This window comes from Chlorocebus sabaeus, chromosome 8, assembly GCF_047675955.1.
Source record: "Chlorocebus sabaeus isolate Y175 chromosome 8, mChlSab1.0.hap1, whole genome shotgun sequence".
In the NCBI taxonomy this organism is placed as follows: domain Eukaryota; kingdom Metazoa; phylum Chordata; class Mammalia; order Primates; family Cercopithecidae; genus Chlorocebus; species Chlorocebus sabaeus.
Window position 1 is genome coordinate 106,226,672 of NC_132911.1, and position 16,407 is coordinate 106,243,078.

A 16,407-nucleotide genomic window follows, 5' to 3' on the forward strand; every position below is an offset into this window, starting at 1 on the left:
AATCCGTAATCCCTTCCCTGCTGACAAAGACAGCAGTAATGAGGCCAGTACTGCCAAAAATGACTTCATTGACTTGAGAACAAAGGAAATGAAATAACAGGAATTGAACTCAAAGAGTTGTAGATGATCCTGGTAATTTTTTTTTTTTTGAGACGGAGTCTCGCTGTGTCACCCAGCCTGGAGTGCAGTGACGTGATCTCGTGATCTCAGCTCACTGCAACCTCTACCTCCCAGGTTCGAGCAATTCTCCTGCTCAACTTCCCAAGTAACTGGGATTACAGCCGCACGCCACCACACCCGGCTAATTTTCTTTCTTTCTTTTTTTTTTTTTGAGACAGAGTCTTGCTCTGTAGCCCAGGCTGGAGTGCAGTGGCCGGATCTCAGCTCACTGCAAGCTCCACCTCCCGGGTTTACACCATTCTCCTGCCTCAGCCTCCGGAGTAGCTGGGACTACAGGCGCCCGCCACCTCGCCCGGCTAGATTTTTGTATTTTTAGTAGAGAAGGGGTTTCACCGTGTTAGCCAGGATGGTCTCGATCTCCTGACCTCGTGATCCGCCCGTCTCGGCCTCCCAAAGTGGTGGGATTACAGGCTTGAGCCACCGCGCCCGGCCTAATTTTCATATTTTTAGTAAAGATGGGGGTTTCACCATACTGGTCAGGCTGATCTCAAATACACTTGCCTTGTGATACACCTGTCTCAGCCTTGACCTCGTGATACACCTGCCTCAGCCTCCCAGAGTGCTGGGATTACAGGCGTGAGCCACCGTGCCCAGCCTTTTCTTTCGTTTCTTTCTTTTTTTCAAGACGGAGTCTCGCTCTTGTTGCCCAGGCTGGAGTGCAGTGGTACAATCACAGCTCACTGCAATCTCTGCCTCCCAGGTTCAAGTGATTCTCTTGCCTCAGCTTCCTAAGTAGCTGGGATTACAGGCACCCACCACCATGCCCAGCTAATTTTTGTACTTTTAGTACAAAATTGGCCAGGCTGGTCTTGAACTCCTGACGTCAGGTGATCTGCCCACCTCGGCCTCCCACAGTGCTGGGATTACAGGCGTGAACCACCGCACCCAGCCTCCTGGCCTTTTCTTTTCTTTTTTTTTTTTGAGATAGAGTCTTGCTCTGTCACCCAGGCTGGTGCCATCTTGGCTTGCTGCAACCTCCACCTCCCGGGTTCAAGCAATTCTCCCACTTAGCCTCCTGAGTAGCCGGGATTACAGGTGCCTGTCACCACGCCCTGCTAAGTTTTGTATTTTTTAGTAGAGATGGGTTTTTACCATGTTGGCCAGGCTGGTCTTGAACTTCTGACCTCAGGTGATCTGCCTGCCTCGGTCTCTCAAAGTGCTGGGATTACAGGCGTGAGCCACCATGCCTGGCCAATCCTGGTGTTCTTGATCCCAGCCCATCCTCAACTGGTCACCGGACCACAGATTCCATTTACTAACACAGACCTTCATGAGGCAGGGTTTCAACACTCATTTCCATCAAAGCAAGACTTAAAATCAATTCTATGGTAATGAACATATTTGTCTTATTTTTTAAAAGATCACACAACTTATTAAGCCAAAGGGGCAGCATTGTTTTTGTTGAAATTACTTTTGAGCAGAATTAAAATTTACTTTTTGTTCTGTTTTTCTCTATGTGCACAACTTGTATTTATTTTAATTTTAATTAACATTAAAATTAATGTATTTTAATTTATTTACATTCATTTAATTTTTAAATTTATTTTAATTTTCAAAAAGTAGTCATTAGTTTTTACTTGAAAAACCAAATTAGAAAAGCAAAACTTTTTGAATAATTTTCTAAGAGAAGGAAAAACATTTCCAAGGCAATACAATTAATCATATGCAAAGTTTTATGTATGTATTTATATGCGTTTTTCTGGGAGTAAAATCTATAGCTTTCATTAGACTCTCAGAGTGGTTCGTAACTCAAGAAATGTTCATAACTCAAGAACCACAGACATAATTGGAAATGACATCTTAGTTTTCATAATGTAAGTAAGAATCAAGATTGATTTTTGGAAATCTTTGGGTGTGAACACATGCACCCATTGATATCTACTTTCACCAATGCCAAACATCCTTCATTTCCTCTCCTACTGTCTAGGTTTTAGTACGTTTGATTTTGTCTTTTATTAGCGATTAGGGAATTTAAGCCCATTTTGTTTAGATGATCTTAGGTTGCTTTCATCTTTTTTAATTTAAATGAGTGAGTAGCAGTAAGGATAACTTTTAGGCCGGCTCATGCCTGCAATTCCAGCACTTTGGGAGGCCAAGGTGGGAGGATTACCTGAGTCCAGGAGTTTAAGACTTGTCTGGGCAACACAGTGAGATCTCTATTAAAAAAAAAAAAAAAAAAAAACTAGCCAAGCATGGTGGTGTGTGCCTTTAGTAGTAGAGGCTGAGGTGGGAGGATCTCTCTCTTTCTTTTTTTTGAGACAGAGTCTCACTCTGTCGCCAGGCTGGAATGCAGTGGCACGATCTCGGCTCACTGCAACCTCAGCTTCCCGGGTTCAAGTGATTCTCCTGCCTCAGTCTCCTGAGTAGCTGGGATTATAGGTGTGCACCACCATGCCCAGCTAATTTTTGTATTTTTAGTAGAGACGGGGTTTTGCCATGTTGGCCAGGATGGTCTAATTCCTGACCTCGTGATCTGCCCACCTCTGCCTCCCAGAATGCTAGAATTACAAGTGTGAGCCACTGCGCCTGGCTTGAGGTGGGAGGATCTCTTGAGCCAGGAGTTCAAGGCTGCTGTGAGCTGTTTGCACCACAGCACTCCAGCCTGGGTGACAGAGGTATTTCCTGTCTCTAAATAAACCAATAAAAATGAAATATAAATTTTTCGAAGACCCTGTCTTATTAAAAACAAAAAGATAACTTAAGTGGAAGCAAAACACAGATATGATGTCCAGTTCTATTCATTTTGTGATGTATTTTTAATGGAGAGTGATGGACAGAAAGACTTCCAAAAAAGCATACGGTAAAGCTTATTTATTATACAGAAAATGACCAAACAATTTTGAAGCAAGCTCAATAAAAAATTACCTGACTCATCTATTAAAAACAACTTTATTATACAAAACAGTCTTTCACAGATGAAGGCACCACTACCCACGTACTATCAAGACATGTGCTTTGAGATATTATTTTAATTGTAGGAAAGACTATTTAGTGCTGATCTAGCAACAGCTATCAGTCTGTGATCTGCATAGGCAGCATTTATCCTTGGCTTAAAATACGAAAACCCACTGGTGCACATGAAGATTTCATCCACAATCACAGCATCATTAGCATAGCCTTGTCCAACTGAGAGAAAGAATAAGAAACTACTATTAATGACAATAATAAGATTTAATGTTTTTCTTATTTATTTATTTATTTATTTATTTATTTGAGACAGAGTCTTGCTCTTGTCACCCAGGCTGGAGTGCAGTGGCACAATCTTGGCTCACTGCAACCTCCGCCTCCCAGGTTCAAGCAATTCTCCTGCCTCAGTCTCCTGAGTAACTGGGATTACAAGTGCCCGACACCATGCCCAGCTAATTTTCATATTTTTAGTAGAGATGGGGTTTTGCCATGTTGGCCAGGCTGGTCTCAAACTCCTGACTTCAGGTGATCTGCCCACCTCGGCCTCCCAAAGTGCTGGGATTGCAGGCGTGAGCCACCATGCTCAGCCAAGATGTAATGTTTCTAATTCTCCGATTTCCTTAGTTGTCTGTCCCCAGCAGCCTATCTCTGATACCACTTTTTATAACATTGCATTTCACAGACATATCACTTCCAACAAGGAAGACTTCAAGGCTCCTTCTGTCTTGTGGTTCTGCTGCCTTTTAGAGCCTGGGAGAGCTCCACTGCACTGTTTGCATCTGGTGGCAGGAGATGATTGCACCAGAGGTTTTAGGGGCCTGCCTGATATAGTTCGGATATTTATTCCCTCCAAATCTTATGTTGAAATTTGATCCTCAAGGTTGGAGCTAGGGCTTGGCAGGAAGTGTTTGGGTCATTGAGCAGATCCCTCATGAATAACTCGGTGCTGTCCTCGAGAAAATGAGTGAGTCCTTGCTTTATTCGTTCACGGGAGATCTGGTTGTTAAAAAGAGTCTGGAGGCCGGGCGCGGTGGCTCACGCCTGTAATCCCAGCACTTTGGGAGGCAGAGACGGGCGGATCACGAGGTCAGGAGATCGAGACCACCCTGGCTAACATGGTGAAACCCCGTCTCTACTAAAAATACAAAAATTAGCCGGGCGTGGTGGCGGGCGCCTGTAGCCCCAGCTACTCCGGAGGCTGAGGCAGGAGAATGGCGTAAACCCGGCAGGCGGAGCTTGCAGTGAGTTGAGATCCGGCCACTGCACTCCAGCCTGGGAGACAGAGTGAGACTCCGTCTCAAAAAAAAAAAAAAAAAAAAAAAAAGGGTCTGGGGCCAGGCATGGTGGCTCATGACTATAATCCCAGCACTTTGGGAGGCCAAGGCGCAGGAGGATCAGAGCCCAGGAATTCGAGACTAGCCTAGGCAACATAGTGCGACCCATCTCATATATATTATATGTATTATGTATATATAGGCCGGGTGCGGTGGCTCACGCCTATAGTCCCAGCACTTTGGGAGGCCAAGGCGGGCAGATCACCTGAGGTCAGGAGTTTGAGACCAACCTGGCCAACAGAGTGAAATCCCGTCTCTACTGAAAATACAAAAACTTAGCTGAGCGTGGTGACATGTGCCTGTAATCCCAGCTACAGGGATTGGGAGGCTGAGGCAGAAGAATTGCTTGAACCCGGGAGGCGGAGGTTTCAGTGAGCCAAGATTGCACCACTGCACTCCAGCCTGAGTGACAGAGTGAGACTCTGCCTCAAAAAAACAAACAAACATATATATGTGTGTGTATGTGTGTGTGTGTATATATATATATGTAGCCAGGTGTGGTGTGGTGACATGCACCTGTAGATCCAACTACTCGAGAAGCTGGGATGGGAGGATTGCTTGACCCCAGAAGGTAGAGGCTGAAGTGAGCCATGATTGTGCCATTGCACTCTAGCCAGGATGACAAAGCGAGGCTCTGTCTCTAACAAACAAAATAAAACAAAAAAGAGTCTGGGACCTCCTTCCCATTGCTCTTTCTCCCTCTCTTGCCATGTGACTTACCTATTCCTCCTTTGCCTTCCACTATGATTGAAAGCTTCTTGAGGCCCTTACCAGAAGTTGATGCTGGTGCCATGCTGCTTGTATAGACTGCAGAACCATGAGTCAAATAATCCTTCTTTCTTTATAAACTGCCAAGCCTCGGATATTCCTTTATAGCAATGCAAAATGGACTAACACAAGGCCTAAAGTTGCATACTATTCTGTTGGACAGCATACATTCTACTGGACAGGACACAGTCACATTGCCCCACTTGGATGCAAAGGAACAAGGAAACATGGCCTACTGGTGTGCCAAGGAAGTGAAAGCATAGGTGTTGGAGAACAACCAATATTTGCTTCTGCTAACCAAATATTTGTTTCATTTTTCCTTCTACACATAGAATACTGCCCCTTCCACCTGTGAAGATGAACAGTTCAAAGTCCCAGCCAGTTACTACCTTCAGCTCAAAAAGGGAGACCTACAAGGTAGGTGTTGATGTGCGTCACCTACTGTCAGGTGTGGATGTGGCTCCTTCTGTGCCAAATCAGCACTTACACCAGCCTGAGAATGAATACCCCCTTACATTTTGTGCCCGAGCCATCTCACTTGCCTCATTCTAGTACTGGCCCTGCCTCTTGCCATACTAATATAAAATGATGGAACACAGAATTGCTGCCTTTATAACTCACGTTTGGAAGAGAAAATAGAAGACACACAGCAGTCATTGGTCAAGAGAAAATGTGAAATCCTCTAGGTGTTCATGCCTTCAATTAGGTTCTAATTTTTCTCTCTAGGAGGAACTTTCTATCGCTTTCTGTGGCTCCTGCAGCCACCCTCTAGCATGGTTTTCATTCATTGCACATCATCTTCCCCGGCCACAACTGAAGTGTATATCTGGGGAATGCCCTTCTTGAGCAAGATTGGGGGCTTAAAGCTTTGAACAGTTAAAAGCAAAAAACTTGGGATCCTGGATTCAAAAACTTTGTAGGCTTCCCATCTCTTTACCTCCAGTCAGTTCCATGTGCCAGTAACCCAAAGTTTCTTCCTAGACATAGTTTTTAAGCCTGCCTTATTTTCTTTAGTTCCCTTCTGCCTCCCTCTTCCCCCACACCTCTTTCAACTTAATGGTTGCCACCTCACACTACCATACCTGGCTTAGAAGGCCACTCCCTTAATTTGATCTTTGGCACAAAGCTCATCCACTTTGTTCAACTCATAAATTTTCTTGGAACTTTGTTACTCAAAGCCTTGTTCGTTCTCATATCTTCCAGTTCAGAGTCTAAAAAAAGTTGGGGTTTCCAACTCAGCAGGACACTGAATTTCTGGACTCTATTTGTTTTTTACTTCTGCTTTAAATTGGCCAGTTTTTCCGGTGATCATCACTTTCTTGTAATAGTCTGTCCAGTGCAGTCAATAACAACCAACGCACAGTACTAATGTGCTGTTTTCTAATTTCTTCCTACAGAGCTACAGGTTCAATAGGGACAGGTGACAATTTTATCAAATTTTTTGCCAGTCTTTTTTTAATATTTATTTTTATTTTTGACACAGCGTCTCACTTTGTCAACTAGGCTGGAATGCCGTGGCACGATCTCAGCTCACAGCAACCTCCGCCTCCCGGGCTCAAACAATTCTCCTGCCTCAGCCTCTCGGGTAGCTGGGATTACAGGCACCCACCACCATGCCCAGCTAATTTTTTGTATTTTTCTTTTTTTTTTTGAGATGGAGTCCCACTCTGTCACCCAGGCTAGAAGGCAGTGGTGCGATCTTGGCTTACTGCAACCTCCGTCTCCCGGGTTCAAGCATTTCTTCTGCCTCAACCTCCCGAGTAGCTGGGATTACAAGTGCACGCCACCATGCCCGGCTAATTTTTTGTATTTTTAGTAGAGATGGGGTTTCACCATGCTGGCCAGGCTGGTCTTGAATTCCTGACCTTGTGATCCACCCACCTTGGCCTCCCAAAGTGCTGGGATTACAGGTGTGAGCCACCGCACCTGGCCTTTTGTTTTTGAAAGAGAGTCTTACTCCTTCACCCAGGCTGGAGTGCAGTTGCATGATCTCTGCTCACTGCAACCTCCGCCTCCTGGTGCAAGCAATTCTCATGTCTCACCCTCCCAAGTATCTGGGATTACAGGTGTGTGCCACCACACCCGGCTAATTTTTGTATTTTAGTAGAGACGGGGGTCTCACCATGTTGGCCAGGCTGGTCTTGAACTCCTGACCTCAGATGATCCACCCACCTCGGCCTCCCAAAGTGCTGGGATTACAGGAATGAGGTACTGCCCACAGCTTGCCACTTTATAAAACAGATGTCCAGTCACCCACTCTGCCAAATCTGTTCCCTTGCTGCCTACTAACTGAGGCACAAGTCTGTGTGTGTGTGTGTGTGTGTGTGTTTTAACAGCACTTTTGGTACTAATTTCTGTATAAGTTGGGATGAGGAATTCTGGCTACTGTTTCAAACAACCCTGAAACCTCTCTACTTTAACCCAAAAAAGTATTTCTTGCTGGCTTCACAGTCCAGGGTGGGGCTGCAGAAGTGCTCTGGCCAGGCACGGTGGCTCACATCTGTAATCCCAGCACTTTGGGAGGCCGAGGCGGGCGGATCATGAGGTCAGGAGATAGAGACCATCCTGGCTAACACAGTGAAACCCTGTTTCTACTAAAAATACAAAAAAATTAGCCGGACGTGGTGGTGGGGGCCTGTAGTCCCAGCTACTCGGGAGGCTGAGGCAGGAGAATGGAGTGAACCTGGGAGGCGGAGCTTGCAGTGAGCCGAGATCGCGCCACTGCACTCCAGCCTGGGTGACAGAGCGAGACTCCAACTCAAAAAAAAAAAAAAAAAAAAGAAGTGCTCTGCACCCCGCCCGGCAGTCACTCAGGGACCAGCCTGCTATCTGGGCCTCCGGTATGTTCCAGGGCTTCAGACTCCATCTCAGAATCCTCTGGATTTGGGGACATGTGAGAGAGACAGAATGAAGTATTTTACAATAAATTTTAAAGACCATATCTGAATGCAGCACATTTTGTCTACATTCTGTTGGCCAGGATCCTAATATACTTGGAAATTGGAAGCTGGGTAACATGCTTATTAGAACTGTGTGCGGTACAGGATTACATGGGCTGTGAGTCAGAATCCAGTGGATATGCTTGGCTTCTTTAGGGAAAAAATGCACAGATGCTTATAAAATCACAGGCATCCCTCAGAGATATTGCAGGTTCAGTTCCGGACCACCACAATAAAGCAAATATTGTAGTAAAGTGAGTCATACAAATTTTTTTGTTTCTGAGTGCATATAAAAGTTATGTTTACACTATACTGTAACCTATTAAATGTGCAATAGCATTATATTTAAAAAACAGGCCAAGCGCGATGGCTCATGCCTGTAATTCCAGCACTTTGGGAGGCTGAAGTAGGTGGATTGCTTGAGCTCAAGACTTTGAGACCAACCTGGGCAACATGGTGATACCAAAAATATGAAAATTAGCTGAGCCTGGTGGCATGCGTCTGTGGTCCCAGCTACTCAAGAAGCTGAAATGGGAGGATCACCGGAGCCAGGGAAGTTGAGGTTGCAGTGAGCTGTGATCACACCACTGCGCTCCAGCCTGGGTGACAGAATGAGACCCTGTCTCAAAAAAATAAAAATAAAAATAAACAGAAAATAAAAAATGCTGTATTTAAAAAACCCCAATGTACGTAATTTAAAAGATTTTATTTTATTTATTTTTTTGAGACAAAGTCTCACTCTTGTCCCCTAGGCTGGAGTGCAATGGTACGATCTCGGCTCACTGCAACCTCCACCTCCCGGGGTTCAAGTGATTCTCCTGCCTCAGCCCTATAGAGTAGCTGGGATTATGGGCGCCTGCCACCACGCCTGGCTAATTTTTGTATTTTTAGGAGAGACGGGGTTTCACCATGTTGGCCAGGCTGGTCTCGAACTCCTGACCTCAGGTGATCCACCCGATTACAGGCGTGAGCCACTGCACCCAGCCTAAAATATTTTATTGTTAAAAATGCTAATGATCATCTGAGCCTTCAGTGAGTTGCAGTCGTTTCGTTGGTGAAGGGTCTTGCCTTGATGTTGATGGCTGCTGACAGATTAGGGTGGTGGTTGCTGAAGTTTGGGGTGGCTGGGGCAATTTCTTAAAATAAGACAATAATGAAGTCTGCCACATTGACTCTTCCTTTCACAAAGGATTTCTCTGTATCATGCGATACTGTTAGATAGCATTTTACCCACAGTAGAACTTCTTTCAAAATTGGAGTCAGTTGACTCTGGGCACACTGCCTGGGAGTTAGCTGTGCTCTGTAAGGAGCAGCCAAAAAAGAAAAACAAAAAAAAGGAAGCAATCCTCTCAAACCCTGCCCGTCCTTTATCAGCTCAGAAGGTGGAATATTCTAAATCGTTTGTTGCTGTTTCAACAATGTTCACAGCATCTTCACACCAGGAGTAGCTTCCATCTCAAGAAACCATTTTTTTTTTTTTTTTTTTTTTTTTTTGAGACAGACTCTTGCTCTTGTCACCCAGGCTGGAGTGCAGTGGCGCGATCTCGGCTCACTGCAAGCTCCGCCTCCCGGGTTCACGCCATTCTCCTGCCTCAGCCTCCCGAGTAGCTGGGACTACAGGCCCCCGCCACCACGCCTGGCTAATTTTTTGTATTTTTAGTAGAGACGGGTTTCGCCTTGTTAGCCAGGATGGTCTCGATCTACCAACCTCGTGATCCGCCCGCCTCAGCCTCCCAAAGTGCAGGGATTACAGGCGTGAGCCAGCGCACCTGGCCCCTTTCCAGAAGGTTTTCAATTTACTTTCCCAGAGTCATCAGAGGAATCACTCTATGGCAACTATAGCCTTATGAAATGTATTCCTTAAAGAGTAAGACTTGAAAGTCAAAATTACTCCTTGACCCATGGACTCTCAGAATGGACGTTATGCTAGCAGGCATGGAGACAACATTGATTTCCTTGTACATCTTCACTAGAGTTCTTGAGCAGTAACATTTTGAAAGGATTTTTTTTTTTTTTTTTTCCCCTAAACAGTACGTCTCAACAGTGGGCTTAAAATATTCAATAAACCATGCTGTAAACAGATATGCCATCCTGCAGGTTTTGTTGTTCCATTTATACAGCATAGGCAAAGTAGATTTAGCATAATTCTGAGGGGCCCTGGGATTTTTAGAACAGTCAATGAGCACCAGCTTCAAATTAAAGTCACCAGTGGCATTAGCCCTTAATAAGAGAGTAAGCCTGTCCTTTGAAGCTTTGAAGCCAGGCATTGCCTACTCTTCTCTAGCTATGAAAGTCCTAGATTGCATCTTCTTCTAATAGAAGGCTGTTTTGTATACACTGAAAATCTGTTGTTTAGTGTAGCCATCTTCATTAATGAGCTTAGCTAGATCTTCTGGATAACTTGCTGCAGCTTCTCCATCAGCACTTGCTGCTTCACCTTGTACTTTTAGGTTATGGAGATGGCTTCTTTCTTTAAACCTCAAGGACCAACCTCTGCTAGCTTCAAACATTTCTTCTACAGAGTCCTCACCTCTCAGCCTTCATAGGACTGAAGTGAGTTAAGGCCTTTATCCGGATTAGGTTTTGGCTTAAGGGAGTGTTGTGGCAAATTTGATCTTTTTTTTTTTTTTTTTTTTGAGACAGTTTCACTCCGTCACCCAGGCTGGAGTGCAGTGGCACTATCTTGGCTCACTGCAGCTTCTACCTCCCGGGTTGAAGTGATTCTCCTGTCTCAGCCTCCTGAATAGCTGGGATTACAGGCATGAGCCACTGTGCCTGGCTAGTTTTTTTATTTTTAGTAGAGACAGGGTTTTACCATGTTGGCCAGGCTTGTCTCGAACTCCTGATCTCAAGTGATCTACCTGCCTCAGCCTTCCAAAGTACTGGGATTATAGGCATGAGACACTGCACCTGGCCTGGATTTGTTCTTCCATTCAGACCACTCTTTCTCCGTATCAGCAATAAGTCTGTTTAGTTTTCATGCCACTCATGTGTTCACTGGAGTAGCACTTTTAATTTCCCTCAAGAACTTTCCCTGTGCATTCACAACTTGGTCAACTGTTTGGTATAAGAGACTCGGCTTTCATCCTACCTCGGCTTTCAACGTGGCTTCTTCACTAAGCCTAATCATTTCCAGCTTTTGATTTAAAATGAGAGACATGCAATTCTTCCTTTTACTTTAACACTTACAGGCCATTGTAGGATTATTCATTGACCTAATTTCAATATTGCTTTGTCTCAGTGAATAGGGAAGCCTAAGAAAAAAGACAGAGGTGGGGAATGGCAGGTCAGTGGAGCAGTCAGAACGCACATGTTATTAAGTTTTTCGTCTTATATGGGTACAGTTTGTAGTGCCCCAAAACAATTATTTAGGTTGGTGAAAAAATAATTGCAGTTCTTGCTATTACTTTTAATGTCAAAAACTGCAATTACTACAATTGTAACATTAAAGATCACTGATCCCAAATCACCATAACAGATATAATAATGAGAAAATCTGAAATATGAGAATTGCCAAAATGTGACACAGACATGAAGTGAGCACTTCTTGTTGGACAAATGGCACTGATAGACTTGCTTAAAGCAGGTTAGGAGGCTAAGGTGGGCAGATCACCAGACGTTAGGAGTTCGAGACTAGTCTGGCCAACATGGTGAAATCCCGTCTCTACAAAACATGAACAAACATTAGCCAGGCGATGTGGTGTGCACCTGTAATCCCAGCTACTCGTGAGAAGTGCAGTAAAGTGGCAGGCAATAAAATGATTTTCTCATAGACATGTGTGGTTCAGTTTTTTTTCTTAGCTGTGTTCCTGAGCAGCTGCAGATTGCTGAGCCTAGAGAAGTGAGAGGTTGTGAACTGGTAAACTTTTACTTTATTTTATTTTAAGATAGGCTCTTGCTCTTTTGCCCAGGCTGAAGTTCAGTGGTGCAATCATAGCTTACTGCAACCTCAAACTCCTGGGCTCAAGAGACCCTTCGGCCTCAGCCTCTGGAGTAGCTGGCTTTACAGGTGTGTGCCACCACACCTGGATAATATTTTAAAAATCTTTTTTAGAGATGGGGTCTTGCTAGATTGCCCAGGCTGGAGTAAACTTTTATTTTAAAGCAGAGAAGCCTCAGCAGACAATTTTTTATTTTGGTAAACTTAAGAGACAGCTACTTAGTTCTTAGTCCCTGGTGCCATGGCAAGTGGGTATTTGAAAATTCTGAACCTTTTAATGTTGTTTTTTCAGATGGGTTATCACACTGTATGCTTACAACTGACCCAGACTTTTTTTTTTTTTTTTTTTTTTTTTGAGACAGAGTCTTGCTCTGTCGCCCAGGCTGGAGTGCGGTGGTGCTATCTTGGCTCACTGTAACCTCCACCTCTCGGGTTCAAGTGATTCTTGTGCCTCAGCCTCCTGAGTAGCTGGGATCACAGGTGTGTACCACCATCCCTGGATAATTATTTGTATTTTTAGTAGAGACAGGGTTTCACTATGTTGGCCAGGCTGGTCTCAAACTCCTGACCTCAAGTGATCAGCCTGCCTTGGCCTCCCAAAGTGCTGGGATAACAGGAGTGAGCCACTGTGCCTGGCCCTGACTCAGATTTAAAATAAATCATCCTGTATTCATGGATTTATTTTTCCAATTTTGGAGGGAAATTATAAGAAGGGTGGATTAGTCACTCAAATCTCTGCTAAATTCAAGAAGACTGGAGCTTCCTACAGTTTAGATCTGGCTCCCTGGCAGATTGCCTGTGATTCGCTTTAACATTTATATTTCTCTTGCCAAGGGCATGCTATTTTCCTGGAATTGTGGTCTCTTTGCCATGATATTTATTCTGTATTTATCCCACAGACTCCATGGCCGAGTTAATCACTGATGTAGCCTGAACTGAACCCAAAGCCTGCCGGTGATTCTGATCACACACTTGGAGCCGCTAGAGAAGAAAAGCCATCCTTATGGGCTCTACTCTTATAGACAGATACAGTCATCAAATGGAAAAATCCTCAACGTCCTTGTTAATGGCAGCATGTGAAGGTAAATCAGGGGTTGGTCACCCATAGACTTCATTATGAATTCTTATTATTGTTAATCTCTGAGACAGAAATTATTTGCCTCCAGGCCAAGCACAGTGGCTTATGCCTGTAATCCCAGCATTTTGGGCGGCCAAAGTGGGAGGATTACTTCAGGCCAGGAGTTCAAAACCAGCCTGGGCAATAAATATAGTGAGAGCCTATTTCTACAAAATAATTTTAAAAATTAAAAAAAAAAAAAAAAAAAAAAAGAGGTCAGGTGCAGTGACTCACTCCTGTAATCCCAGCACTTTGGGAGGCCAAGGTGGGTGGATCACCTGAGTTCAGGAGTTCGAAACCAGCCTGGGCACATGGTGAAACCCCATCTCTACTAAAAATTAAAAAAACTTTAGCTGGGCATGGTGACACATGTCTGTGATCCCAGCTACTTGGGAGGCTAAAAGCAAGAAATTTGGAAGGGGTCTGGGTCCCTGATGAATCCAGAGCTCCCATTCCAGTTCTGAACTGCCCTTCCAGATTTTTATGTAATAGAGAAATGAATTACTATCCTGTTTAAGCCATCCTGTTTAAGCCACTGTCACTGTGATCTTCCTGTCACTTGCAGCTGAGTGGAATCCTAAATGATAAAGGCCTCCATCTTTAGAATGAATATTCTGGATCAAGTAATCTTTTCTCTTTCTCTTCCCTTCTTTTCTTTGTCTTTCTAAGTCTGAATGCACATGTGATTGGAATGAGGAGGTCAGGTCTTTCGATTGCTGACCTTTTGCTGGCTGAGATCTCCTTAAAACTCTGACTTCTTCTCTCACCACTTAGCCATTGTTGAGAATCAAAAATCAGTTCTACCCATAAAATGTCCTGGCAAACCTGGTAGACATTCTCCAAATATCTGTGTGGACAAAGCTTGAGGATGTGACTAAAATATCATCAAAATTAAAGTTAATTATACATTTCCCATCACCTAAGAAAAGTAGGAATTATAAATCCCAGTTGGTGGATGTGAATTTGGCTGCTAGCAATAGTGATGAGTGTAGATTCTGGGGATAGTTAGTGAAGACATAAAACTTGGCAACTAAAGTCGTGGAGACAAACTCCTGCTTGAGACATGGGCGACCCGCACTCAAAACAACAGCGACCACTCAGATCTTCCTCTGACTGGAAACTGGTAATTATCCCTTATTTTAAATAGTTGATTTAAAAAACATCAAGCAGCCAGGCGTGGTGGCTCACGCCTGTAATCCCAACACTTTGGAAGGCCAATGCAGGTGGATCACTTGAGGTCAGGAGTTCGAGACCAGCCTGGCCAACATGGTGAAACCCTGTCTCTACTAAAATACAAAAATTAGCCAGGCGTGGTATTGCATGCCTGTAATCTCAGCTACTTGGGAGGCCAAGGCAGGAGAATCGCTTGAACCTGGGAGGCGGAGGTTGCAGTGAGCCAAGATCATGCCACTGCACACCAGCTTGGGTGACAGAGCGAGACTTCATCTGAAATAAATAAATTAATTAATTTAATTAAATAAAAAACATCAAACCAAATAAATGGCTGCAGGAGATTCCTGGCCCCCAGAATTACCAAGAATAACACCCAGAAGAGTCAGCTCAAATGCTCAGCAACCTTGGATGGTTCTCTCTGGTTTGCCCCAGAGTATGGGTTTTGTCTGTTTTTCAAGATGGCCAACTAGGGACATCCGGTTCTGGGAAGATGAAATAGACATATTTCTCCCAGTTTTCCCACTGAGTATAACTAAAAACCCTGAAAATTATATAAAAACAAACATAAGAAACCTGGAGAGATGGAGAGAAGAAAACAGACCAACTAAGGACATTGAGTCCCAGGGAACAGCATGGTGGTGAATCCCTGGGTTTTCCTTTTGACTCTGGTCCTCACCCCTGCAAATGCTACCAAATGGTGAGTAGGAGGCTAGATGTCCCATCTCATGAGGCTGTAATGTAAACTGTGAATGTAAAATGCATATGTAGAACCTACTGCCAGGGTGGCATGAGAGACGGCAGAATAGAGGGCCAAGAATTTCATCCCTAATAGGAGATAATGACCCCCACCCCCACAACCCCACTTTATGGAATCTGTGGAGACCATGTGAGGGTCCTGGACTTCTACCACTAACTCACAGTAATGACCCCCCCCGCCAACAGCCTTTCCACTGGAGTGGTGGCAGAAGAGCCCTAGCGGAGGATCAGGACTTTCACCATTGCCTGGCAATAACAAGGTCACTCTGCACCTTGTGGCCTCAGTGGCCACACGTAGTGTAGTAACCAGGTGTCCCTACCTCTACCAGCCAGGAAAGTATCAGTGCAGGCCTATTGGAAGGCTGGAACTCTCATTCCCACCTAGCAATAATAATAAGCACCCTTTCCTCTATCAGATATAAACAGAGCCGACTGAGAGATCTAGATTTCTACCTCCATTTAGCAGTAATGAGGCAGCACTCCTTCTTCCCTTGCCAGAATAATGTCACAGAAAGCCACTAGAAACAGAAGGTATTGATAAGATCCAAAGTCTCATAACTCCGCCAAATTCCAAGTTTAAATAAAAAATCGTTCATTATGAATGATACCAAAACCATGAAGATCTCAAATTGAATGGAAAAAAAAATCAGTGGATGCCAACACCAAGATGACAGAGATGTTAGAATGACCTTGCAAGGATTTTAAAGTAGCCATTATAAAAATACCTCAATGAGCAATTAAGAACAAGCTTGAAACAAACAAAGCAGCAAACAAAAACACTCAGCAAAGAAATAGAAAGCCTCAGCAAAGAAGTGGAAGATATAAAGTAGAACCAAATTAAAACTTTAGATGTGAAAAATACAATAACAGAAATTATAAACTCAATGAATGAGCTCATCAGCAAAATAGAAGGCACAGAGGAACAAATCAGTAAACTTGAAGATGGAATGATAGACATTACCCAGTCTGAACAGAGAGATAACAGACTTTAAAAAAAATGAACAGAATTGCAAGGACTTGTGGGACTATAACGAAAGGGCTAATATTTGTGTCACTGAATTCCTGGAAGAAGAAAAGAAAGAGGGCAATGCTGAAAAGTATTGGAAGAAATAATGGTGAAAACTTTCCAAGTTTGGCAGAAGACATAAGCTACAGATTCCAGAAGATGAGTAAAACCCAAACAGAATAAAACAACAACAACAAAAAATCCAGGCCAACACACTTCATAATCAAATTTCTAAAAACCGAAGATGAAGAAAAAATCTTGAGAGCAGCAAGAAAAGAACAACATCT

The 16,407-nt window shown here is 43.9% G+C and overlaps 1 long non-coding RNA gene across 1 annotated transcript in view; it reads right to left on the minus strand.

The window, feature by feature from the left end:
* Positions 1-2,968: 2,968 nt before the first annotated feature.
* LOC119624880 (uncharacterized) overlaps positions 2,969-16,407 on the minus strand; it is a 38,322-nt gene continuing 24,883 nt past the window's right edge. The window contains exon 3 of the long non-coding RNA XR_005241009.2: positions 2,969-3,306. This is a non-coding gene — a long non-coding RNA (uncharacterized lncRNA). The remainder of the gene's footprint in view (positions 3,307-16,407) is intronic.